The 12,811-nt window shown below is 31.8% G+C and overlaps 1 protein-coding gene across 2 annotated transcripts in view; it reads left to right on the forward strand.

Annotated features, from left to right (window-relative positions):
* Positions 1-4,311: 4,311 nt before the first annotated feature.
* The window catches only part of LOC149573013 (uncharacterized), an 83,801-nt gene continuing 75,301 nt past the window's right edge, over positions 4,312-12,811 (forward strand). Inside the window, exon 1 of one of the 2 annotated variants that reach the window (XM_089814152.1) lies at positions 4,312-4,411. The gene's annotated coding sequence lies outside the window, so the exon portion shown is untranslated. The remainder of the gene's footprint in view (positions 4,412-12,811) is intronic. The other variant, XM_089814153.1, reaches the window with a different exon arrangement.

Here is a 12,811-nt window from a genome sequence, read left to right on the forward strand (position 1 = left end):
CATTTATGCCAAATTATGAGGGTTTTGTAGACTCCATGTTGTCCCAACTTTTTAAGTACCTTCCAAAGCTTCTCCAATCCTCTCCTTCAGAACACTTCACCAACTAATAATCCTCTTAACTCCCTCAAAAGGGTTTAACATGAAACCCACTTCTTTGCCTTGTTAAGGTTCTTTTTATGTCATCTGCTCCTTGGTCGGGTACTACTGTATGCACGTAGGGAAAGGTAAAAAAATTGCTTGCACGTGCATCTGAGGGCCCTGCATTTGTGTACAACTAGAATAGGGTCTATACTCTATGATGGAAACTAAAGATACAACCCTTTATTTACATGGCACACCAAAATTGGCAGAATACTGTATAGTTGAAAAATAATTTCATAGAACACTCTCAAGACTACAAGAATCTAAAATAATACACACAAATGAAGACCAAAACACTCTTAAACAACAATGCCTTGAAATTTTTCACAAAACTCCACTCTATTCACAAGAAATCAGTCATGAAAGTGATTGTTCCTCACAATTGTTGCATATAGTCTGGTAATTTCATACAGTAGCCATACCACCGCAATGTGAAATCAATGAATTAGGGTTTTCTAGGAAATTTATAACCTTCTCCTCAATTTTTGTGTTTGATTAGGGCTTTTTAGCCTCTTAGCAATGTTAGGAAACAAAAAAAGAAAAGTTACTGAGCAACTTTTTACTGATTGAGCAACTTTTGGCCATACATTGCAAATGACCATTGTAGGTCCTCCTAAGCAAAAATGTGCTCAAAATCCAACCAAACACCTGTCTCTATACTTCTAAAAAATAAATGAACTTATTGTGCATTCATGGAGGCATTGTGCCACTTACTAGGAGTAACCAACTGAATTTGAACTTCTACGATCTAGACACACCAAATGAGTTGTTAAGCTCTTATTTACTTACATGCTTCTTATGAGAAGTTCAACACAACAAAAATGTGTTGGTGGGAGCCCTTGGAAGGGTGCTTCTACACCAAAGTGTAACCGGCTTTGCATAAATTATACCCTGCACAAACCCATCACACAACATATATTAATTTCATTCAAATATTATACATCTAATTCAAAATAAATTTGCATTAAACAACCATACAACACTTCAAATGTTAAATGGGCATCTAGAGTTAGTTTCCAAATGTATGGTATGACAAGAATAGCTATTGGTTATACAAGAGATAAGATTAGACCTAAAAACTTAAGTGAATATTTGGGAGCCCACTTAAGAATTGGAAATATATACTAAATTTCTAACAAACTCTCTGAATTGATCATCAGGAAACATAATCTCTTTTACAACCCCTTTAACATATCTCAACAAGCTCTTTGGAGGCCTTACACTAAATCTATGTACAAAATAAGTCATTTCTATATCAACTCCTCCAACACTAGAACACCCAATCCTATGGACTCCTTCCTCAGAACCACTCATTTTTGCATTCACTGAATTAAAACTTCTTTTTCTTAAGTTTTTTCAATAAATTGCTCATAAAACTTATTTGAAAATCAAAGATGTGTGACATACATACTAGGGCAACAATTTATGGGTACTTTTTATAGAGATGAATAAATGACAAATGATGAATGGGAGATGAAGGAAAATACTGTGTTGTTAAGATTCTTTTTTATGTGGGAATTCATGATATGATGTTCTTATGGTGGAAAGAGGTCCGCAATGTAGTAGAAGGCCATCTGCCATAGTTCAAATAAGCCTTCTTCTACATTGAAATTAACTTCTTCTATACATTCATCTTCACATCTGGACTTGGATGGATCATTTCTTTCCTCTATAGTCCACGTCATAAAAATACAAGTTTTCTGATGGAGTGGTTATTACCATCTAAATAGATAGATTGAAATAATGACTTACCTTAGACATAGTTAGTGGAAATGAAAAAAAAGCTTCAATGTGCAAAGAACAATTGTATCATAAGCAACCAAAAAATGAAAAACAATTGTTGTTTCTAATTTGCTAAGCTATTTCTATTATGGAGTAAGTGGATTTCTATTCTCCAATTCTTTTCAGTGAAATGATATAGAAAGTCACTAAAATCTTTTAGTCACGATGTTAAAATAAAAAATGTCTATTAATTGGTTGAATACAAATATTTAAAAAGTAATGAAAGCAATTGAAAAGGAGTGTGCGCTCTAGTGGGGGCAGCTTATACCTAGAATTTGATGATCCCCTTTGCATGTCATATGAATTTTTTTTATGATGGTTGGGTCATTTTTGTGTCTTTCATTGTACATTTTAAGAAAAATACTAATTGTCAATTTTTTATATATGAGTAATTTAATAAAATAATTTTAAATTTAAATAATTTGTCACTATAAATATATTAAATATAAAAAAAACAATACTCAAAAGTAAAACATCTAATATTCTAATCAAAGGTCAAAATGCACATCTAAATTTGAAATTGGAATACAAAATACACATTGATAAAAACAAATTAATCAAAGGTCAAGAGCTCTTCTTAAGCTTGTGTTCTTCTATGTATGGTATACTTCATTCCAATTTACATAATTTATTTACATCTATTTAATGATACTCTCATTAATGCATCTAGTGTATCCAAACCTAGATTTGACTTTCTAACATCTTTTATGGTATTTTGTTTTGAAAATCCCTTTTCACAATCAACAATACTTGCAAGAATAGTAAGCACAGTCTGCCATAACTTCATCATATGACCTACCATAACTTCACCATACGAGGATAACTTTTATGCCAATATTCGGTATTATAAAAGACTCTCAATGCATCTTTCATTTTGAAGACATTTCTAATGTATCTACAAAAATAAATATAGTATTAGTAAGTTGTAACTATGTGTGAAAATTAGTAAGTTGTAACTATGTTTTGGTCGCTTTTAATTTCAAAAACTATGTGTGAAAATTATTCTATATAGATATTGAAAAGCTACATAAAATTTACCTTATGTTATTCAATATGATGAAGAAGAAGAATGAAAAATAATTTGGAAATAGAAAAAATAAGTACAAATTAGTATCATAGATGTTTCTAAATCCATAATATTCAAAAAAATTGAAACATAGAAGTTTTTATTTGTAAGATTAAAAATATAAAATCATAAAAATATCAAAATTAACTAGTCAACTTTCTAAAATTTATATATTTAATTTAAAAAATACTAAATCAATATAAATATAAACATGTTTCTAAAATCATATGCTTTTTATTCTAAAATAATAATAATTATATAAATTACGTTAAAAAATATGAATATAAATATATAATAAATAATATAGAATATGTGTTAACAATTACATAATAATATTATTTATTCCTAAATTAAGTTTCCAAAATTTATATATTTTATATTATGAATTAACTCTACTATACATAAATAAATTTTAATATTAATAAAATAGAAACATATTTTTAAAAATATGTTATATTTTTTTATAGGTGTTAAAATATCATATATTTTATCATACATATATTGCATATATTTTATATAATGATATATCTATATTAATTACCAAGTAAAGTATTTGTATAAAATATTTTGATAGTTTATTAAGAAATTTAATTGTGAAATTTACAGTTTTACAAAATTTTAAAAACGGCCAATATGACCATCAATTTTTTTCAAAAATTTGCAAAAACCACCTATTGATTAAAATAATGATAATCCATTTATTTTTCCTTTTCCTTTTTACCTAAAAAAGCTTAAAAGATATCCTTAAATCTTATCAAAAGATTTATTAAGAAATAAATATGAAAAAATATGATAAGAAATAAATCTATTTTTAAAATATAAATAGAATATAAATTATTTTATTAATAAATAAATAAATATGTATGTATGTATATATACATACATATACATATACACACACATACATACATACATATATACATATATATATCTATTTATCTATTTATTTATATAAGTTCATTAATAAACTAAGATAAAATTAGTAAGAGTGGGGAAACTACAAGTTGTGGTGTAGAAGGAGATAAAAGATTTAGATATATATTTCTAATTTAATTATAATATTTTTTCGATTTGTATAAATACATGTATATTATTATAAATAATTTTATTGTATATATGATTGATTAAAAAAAATAGATTATAAATAAATTTATTAAAAAAATATAAAAATAAATAAATTTACAATCCGTATATTTATTTATTGGAGTTCACTAATTACACCAAGGTAAAATTAGTAAGAGTGGGGAAACCATGGAGTTCACTAATTACACCAACATAAGATAAAATTAGTACGAGTGGGGAAACCATGAGTTGTGTAGATGGAAAAGGACATAAGAGGTTTAAATAAGCTTTGTAAGTTAATAAGGAGCGTAATGTTGATGATCGCCTAGCATCGCTATCTTACCTGCTAATGCAAATGCGGTAAGCAAAACTTTTCCTTTTTATCGCAATAAATTTCTGTGGTTGAAAGTAGAAAGAATTAAAGAATATTGAGATGGTCGGAGTATTTTTTTGATGCGCTGTATTGAAATTTTACAATTTCAAAATACAAACAGAAGCGGACGTCCGTTAAAAAAACACCGCTCAGCACTCTCTCTATTCATATTTACTGTTGTTGAATCATTTTTGAAATCACTGTGGAAGAATCCGTTGGGCATCTCCTTTGACAAATATGGGCCGATTATAAAAAGGCGGAGACACCCTAGTAGAAACGTATTTGCAAATAGGGAATTTTACCCATTAAAGAAGTCTGAGGAATGCGAAGATCTTAATCTCTCATATTCCTCAAGGCTTTTTGTGAATATGGTTAGGGTTTTTAATATTTGTTTTTTTAATCGAGAAAAGTAAAAAAACGCATCTGTTTGGATAATGTCGCTGATATGGCGGAAAGGTGATTATTTTTGATAGGGTTTGAAAATATATCTGTACGGTTCCATTCCTCAACAGGAAGGGCTCGGCACTTAGATGAAGCCGCTGAGTGGATTGAAGATTTATTTCCGCCTATGAACATTTAATTTTTGATAACGGATCTTTTTCTTAATACCAAATACGCTTTTTATTTTTTGACCCCAAAGATACTTGATATGCATTTCTGAGCAACAATATGCGTCTTTTCAGCAGATCAGCTTCCTTGTCTTCCGGCTTGTTATGCAAAATCAAAGCTTGTTTTGTCTTCTGATTTTCATTCCCCGTTTTAAGGGCTCTGTGCTGTTATATTTCGTTTAAAGATAACAGAAAAATTGATCCATCTGTTACATAGACATAATAAAAATAACCTCTGCTACTGAAATCACTCTTTCATCGCTCTCCGTCTCATTAAACACTACACTACATAGCCGGTCCTCCATTAAGCTTTCTACAAAAGTTTAATTTTGCATTTTTTGATCACAAGTGATTTTCTCTGTTTGGCAGACTCGTTGGCATGAAAATGAGCAAAATTCTTGAACTTGTGCACTCCGTCTGTGGATTGATGTAGTCTAATGTTCTTTAGATAACTAATGGGCGATTCCCCTTTCTAGCAATTTCTCTGAGCTTACAGATAAAAATTCTCAAATTTTAAATGAAGGAAAACACCAGGCACTTGAAACAGATGACTACACTAGCCTGTGGTAAAAAGTAATAGAAGCCTGAGGGTTTTTGCTGTGAACATAATAGTCTATGACAACTTCTCGGTGATACAAATTTTCACAATCTTCAAGAATGCCCTTAAGACCTAAACCGTTGGACTAGTGGAAAGACTTATAATTAGACCATGGTCAATTTTGGGCCAACTAGCAAAAGCGGATGGTTCTTTTCCACTTTTGGCTCTGTACAGCCAAGCAGGTTATTCTCAAAATTTATTAAAGTACAATTTAAGAGAAATGAAAAAAAACTAGGTCACACAGATTAGCCACATCCTGTGTATAAAGATATCCCAAAGACTTGCAACTAAATATCCCTTGCTGATCTTGAAGATGCAATGATTTTTTAACAAAGCAGATTGTTATACATGATTTGTTTCTGGATTCAATTGTGTATATGATTTTTAGCATCAACTTTTCGGATCACACTATGTGATCCATCATCAGGATGGCTGGCAATGCAAGAATAGAATCGTAAAATGTGCAGACTGAGCCTCACTCACGAGGAATAAAAAGGGATAAGGCAAGCATAGCAACTGATGTGCTTACCTTATCCCTTTTTGTTCCTCACGAGTGAGGCTCAATTTGCACATTTTACCGTATGCTTACCTTATCCCTTTTTGTTCCTCATGAGTGAGGCTCAGTCTGCACATTTTACCATTCTATTCTTGAATTGACTCATCCTGATGATGGATCACACAGTGTGATCCGAAACATTGATGCTAAAAATCGTACACACAATCGAATCCAGAAACAAATCAGCTATTTCAAAATGGATTGTCGAAACCTGATAAAATTCAAAGCTGGTTGTTATTAGTTTTTTTATGAAAATTGCATCTAAAGATGCAAATAAATTTATATTCCCAAAAGTATCATTCATAGAATTATACTTCATTTTTTGGGCTTTGAAAACCCATAAATGCATAACTGTCGACAATGACTATTATGCGAAAGCTTTTAAAATATATTACAGAGAGTAAGCTGATTGGATTATGTAGATCAGTAGGAGATCAACTATCTTATGGTACAGAGTTTACAATATATTTCAAATATAGAAGAATCAATTGTTGAAAGATCTCCATTTTAATCCATTGGTGACAGAATCAAGATTTGAAATCAAGTGCAATGTGCAGTCTGAGCCCATTAGCCATATGGGAATCAACATAAAATAGAAAACCAGAACTGCATTTTAGAATCTGTTTATATAACTACAAAATCATTCAAATACACTTCACAAAATGTTATAAACTCAACTTAATCAAATCTATGTTAACAATCCATGGCTGCTTAAAGAAACCTTGCATGGTTTAATGAAAGGATCTTCTAATACAGAATGATTTTGACAACCTCTATGTTAGCCAACTAATCAAAGGCAACAGTAAATCATGGAGCCCTTGAGTGTCTACCTATCTTCTGAAATTCTCAGATTACTATTTATACGTTCGGATCATGGAGATGATTTTTGTATACAAGCACCTTCTACAGATTTTAAAGACATGCGAGGCAAAAATTTAAACTTGAAGTAAAGATTGACACCTAAGAACATACAAGACCAAAGGATGCACACAACCGATTTTAGTAGAGAATGCTCTGGCCTTAACTTGATAAAATGAACTTATATTTATAGCACATTGATTCTTTCCTCTATTTGATTCATAATCTCTCCTGTTAATCCAAACGTTGCCATGGTATCTCTGCCTGCTCTTGCAAAGTCTTCCAACAGATGAGCTTTCAATGCTTTCAGTTTCTTGACTCAACTAGCAGTTGAATCATTCCATAGACAAAATCCTTCTCTTTGTTGTTCTTTGCTTGAAAAGTAGGAGGTGGTTTTGTTGGCTTAAAACTTTTAAACTTTGCCTTATTTTGACAACCTATATAATCCTTACTTTTGGATCAATAGCTGCGAAACTATTGATACAAACATGTTTTCTTTATACTTGGTTCATGTACTGTTACCAAACATCATTTTAATTCATTTCACAGCCATGTCCTTAGTTCACCAAACACTAACAGATGTTATGTCCAAGTTCATAATTATTTGAGATTAATGGCCTAGTTTCACATTTATTCTTTGAAAGAAATGATTGGCTTCATGAAAGTTAAATCAAATGACACTAACTATAGGTACTATAGTCGTCATTTAAATCCATTAAACGTTGAGGAACACAAACAGTCCAAAGAATGGATTATCATATTAATGAGGGACCTAAATTGTAGGGATAATACTCTACCATTAACCTGTGGCCAATAGAATATGCTGCACCTCCAAACATTTTTAATTTTTTACGAGGACACGTTAATCTCCAAACTTGATCAACTGTAACCTCCAACAAATCCTCAGATTGATGGCAATGTGATATTGGCAGGTTGCCAAAGTGGCAAGCAAACCACTCATCTGATTAGTTATGACTAATTGCAATGCTCAATGTAATCTTTGCAACTTTGATGCTACCATATATATAACTTGGCCCCTCCATATCAATTTTGACAAGCATAATCACTTAATTGACTCATTACCATTGGTACATGTCTAGTTGGCTTGTGCCACAACTCTTGGATAGTCTGCTGACAGAGACCATTTTGGTCCATGAAGCAGTAACATCACTATCATTCCAACCCATTCGCCAATGTCCCTATAGCCAGTATCTGGTCTCTGAGAAAACATGAATAAACCACTCAAGCTAAAAGATAAACTGCCAATAGGAAGTCAATATTCAAACGGCAGAAATGAAGTGCACAATCCACAGTCAAAGTGCACAAGTTCAAGATTAGACACTCATGTTGATAGACCATACCACTGTTAAGAGAAACATATAGCTTGACAGAAACTGAAACAAAGAGACCTTTTTGATATATCTCAGATTGGTTATCAACATGAAGCTTATGGCCATAAGGTAATGCAGGGAGCCATATGAATGTTTTTCAAATTGAGTGCCAACACAGTCAACAATACAATGTACATGAAAATAATCAAAGTTATAATAAACTCACACCCAACTGAGATTTCAGTACTTGAACTTGAGACTTAATCTATAATATATGAAATATCTGCTTCCTTAAAAGTCACGCTACACCACTTTTATCTGCGTGGTTAATTAAATGTTATTTTAAAAATTGGATTTTAAAATCATTTTGATAAATGGAACCACTCTTTTTTTTCTATATCTTCATAACAAAAGCAGATTCTAAATTTAAGACCAGTTGTTTACTTCCTCCTGCACCAAACTTCTTTATTTTGAAAGCACAAAAACTCTTGTTCAACATTTCATGAAGAATACATTTTCACAAGTCTCTTTATTACTGCCTTTGTCACCCATGTAATGCCTAATTAATCCAATCTGGAAGTCGTATTGTTGATGAATGGGCAATTTCACCTTGCCTTTTTCTCGATTATACTTTACAGTTATACAAATCAGAAAGTGTCAACGGAGACAGGTGAGATTCAATCCCGTTGCAGATCCAATGACTTTTCTTTGCTTGATAGTTAACTATTTTCAAATTCAACAATGACAATTTACAAATCCAGTTTTATGGAAATATCCCACAACATTCCCTAGAGTAATTAATTTGGTCCATGTAGGGAACAGTCTGTACATCCTTATGGTGAAAACTGTGATACGCTTGTCAACATTGGTAAGATAAAAAACAATATAAGGCAGCATCAGACCCAATTGATCTGGTTGGAGTTTAATTGAGTAGTTCAGTTTAACCATCCAGATGATGATATGCAAAATTATATGGAAGTTGCATTCTGAAAATCATACCTACTCATAGAATTGATAGAAATAACCTAATAACTTAACTTCTCTGCTTAAGTTTATGGAAAATGACTATTCCTTCAACTCTATAGCCATATAATGTGCCCTTTATGTTTATCGCAGGTTTATAATTCACCATTTTAGAAAGCTATCCAATCACAGTAAGTATATGATCGTTACTGCTTCAGCCCACCTAATCTATGTACATCCACACTCTACCAAGGTCTATTCAGAACTCACATAGAGTGGTACTTGTGCACGTTTTATAGCTTACCCTTGGAAGGTGGCAAACATAACACCTCTTAGCAACTATTCTTTTCTATGCTTGGCCAATTATATTTTATGTTTAGCTGCTGAAGAGTTTTATCTTTTCCAAAATGTCTGCCAAGGCCTCTATAGCTTACCCTTGGAAGGTGGCAAACATAACACCTCTCAGCAACTATTCTTTTCTATGCTTGGCCAATTATATTTTGTATTTAGCTGCTGAAGAGTTTAATCTTTTCCAAAATGTCTGCCAAGGCCTCTGACATGTGCTTCATATATAAATGTTTTATGTTACCATTTAGAGTTCATAGTTACTTTCAGTATAATAAAAACTACTCCTCTGTCATCAAGGCATTCGATTAAGGCAGTCCAGACTAAACAGTTCTCGTTATGTTATATTTTGCTATCAATTTGTGTGAGTAGAGATGGTTGGTAATGCAGTTGCCAGACTGTTGTGCTACTAACTTTTCCATGTTCATGATCAGATACTTATGGAGGGATCTCTCTCCAGTATTCTCTGGTTGTATTACCCTCCATCTTAGAGAATTGCACATGATACTTGAGAGGAATAAATTCTCATGCTTATTCCATGCAAAACATTCTATTAGTGTTTCTTTTGAATATTGGTTGGTTGCATTGTGCACATGTGTTTGGACATTGTGTCTATTGCAGATAACTGAATCCTGATATGCAGTACAATTGCCTGTCATCAGTTCTTGAAAGAACAATCAGCTTCCCCCAATTTAGGAGCATCTTATTAAGCATCCTTACATTCCAAACCTTAGCTTCTCATGAGACATGATGAATGGAAGCACTCTTCATTGACACAAAAAATGTTATACTAAATTTTTATTTATCCATCTGATGCTTAATCACAGAAGTGAGTGTGGAAATGGTTTACCTATCTCATATAGAAAACATTTATCTCATCTCATGTAAGCAAATATGAAAGGCTTATTGAGTTCATAAAGTACAAACTGTTTATACATCATTGAGTATTTCCAATGCCAGAGCAAGTCTTGACCATTGGTGCCACACTTGTTCTTTACTTCATTGTTCTCCTCACTATAAATATATGGGCTGAATCTATAATGTCCCCTTTTTTCCTAGCACATCAATGAATAAATAAAGACTAATGCTAGCCTATTATCTGTTCTCCCCATAGGCTAAACTATTAAGTTAATAAAGAAGGTTTAAGTGTTAATCAAGTAACAGGAGGAAAAAGCTATAGTTATTGCAACTATGAATTTAATTACTCATTGGCAATTATTAAAAAGGGGCCAACTTAAGTCTTTCTTAGGCCATGGGGGTGAATTATTGAATGTATATAATATTTGCCTAAGTTGTTACATAAAAGAACTAGAAGAAGAAATTCAATAGCTTTTTCGTTGGGGATTCTTATAGAAGGTTTGATGTTTGGAGTCTCATTCTGTTATGAGATGTAATTTGTTACTTGATACTTTCTTCATTTTTGCTGGTTTGACTGTAGCAGCCATATTTGAGGACAGAAACCATTGGATATTCGTAGGTTGGATGGAAACCCAACACTACTTGGGTGGTGGACTCACTCCGGGTTCATCATTGAGCAGATTTCTATTGTTTCAAACAAGTATTGAAGGAAAATTCATGCATGTTCTTGCATTGGCAATAGCAGCATATTTGATATAACAGCCAGCATGTTTTATATCAGAATCATTATCAATAGATTTGTGTTTGTAATTGATAATTTCCTTGGAAATATTTATCGTTTCCTTGCATGATTAATTCGCATGTTATTTTGCAATGGTCAAGATTTGAATACCCAAATCAGATTTGAGGGAGCATCTGAGGTTGGGATATTTCAGAGTCTTTTGGCTAATAAGCAATGCTCCAAGAAACTCACCTGATGCAACACCTCATTCTTTGATTTTTCAAAGGTTAATTTGGTTCCAAATTGGGTTTCTCTCACATGCATGCTATGGTTGGTTCCAAATTGGGTTTCGCTCACATGCATGCTATGGTGTGATCTTAAGTATGTTTCTTAGAGTCATACTTGATGCATCGAACTCTGTTATAACTATGTAGAAACAGGATTAGCCGAGAAGTGTTCATTCTTTCATTAGAGAGGGATGAGTGCTGGAGTCTTACTCAAATGCAACAATGTTTAAGTCTATTCTAGGAACACAATATAACCTTTGCTAGCAAATAAAGTCATGCAAAGACCAATGATTGTTTTATATGAATAATCAATAAAACTATGGTAGTCATCCAAAAGAGAAAGATGATATTAGGATGTTGAAGCAAGGATGTGTTATTTTTAGAAGTCTATTAATATTAGTGTGTCTAAATATACGAGGGGACTTCCTCGTCTATAATATAGCTGTGTAAATACCTAGAAATTCATGACTTATTTTGATTAATGACCCGCTTGGCCTTCATGTTGATTTTTTGTTGGCAATTGCATTTTTTTGCAATTTATCGGTCAGACAAGTTTTTGGCATTTGTAGACCAAAAAATTGCAATTCAATCGTGAAAATTGATCAAGTCACAATTTTCCAAATAGACATGTTTTTTGGACAAAAAATGTATTTTTTGGTCTTTTCTCATTTCCGCAGCATTTTTCCCTTTTGACTTGGCCTATCTTTATTTTACCCTTATGCTTATCCTAAATCAATAAATTCTCAATCAATTGAAACAATATTTTATTTTCTAATTTTAAAGTTATTACCAAAAAAGATATTTCTGCTATGAAGTACCTCCTAACACTAATCTAATAAATTCCCAATTAACTGAAAAATCTTTTATTTTCTGTTTGAAAAAGATATTTTCTACTATGGTCTAGATTATGGTTTTCCTTGTCTATAAAGTATTTAATGACTATTTTAATTTGAGCTTTTTTTCTTAATGTTAAATTGTGTGATCTTCTTGGATAAAAATATAATTCATTGAAAATTTGTTTCTCTAATTTGGAGTGGTTTACATGAGAGCTTTTGTTATCCTGTGTATTGGTTTTATTGGAATAACCTTATATTGCCTTTTATAGTGGAGTTTTAGAAGTGATGACTGTTATTCTTTTTTAAACAAAGGAGAGGAATGTTCCTTATAAAGACAATTACAAGATCTTTCCATAACAGAAACAATAAAAAATTAAAGACAAAATAGAAGGTTATTAAACTAACTAGCTTACTGAAATATAGATT

Source organism: Cupressus sempervirens, chromosome 2 (genome assembly GCF_028749045.1).
Source record: "Cupressus sempervirens isolate cs-2001-9-10 chromosome 2, ASM2874904v1, whole genome shotgun sequence".
Classification (NCBI taxonomy): Eukaryota; Viridiplantae; Streptophyta; class Pinopsida; order Cupressales; family Cupressaceae; genus Cupressus; species Cupressus sempervirens.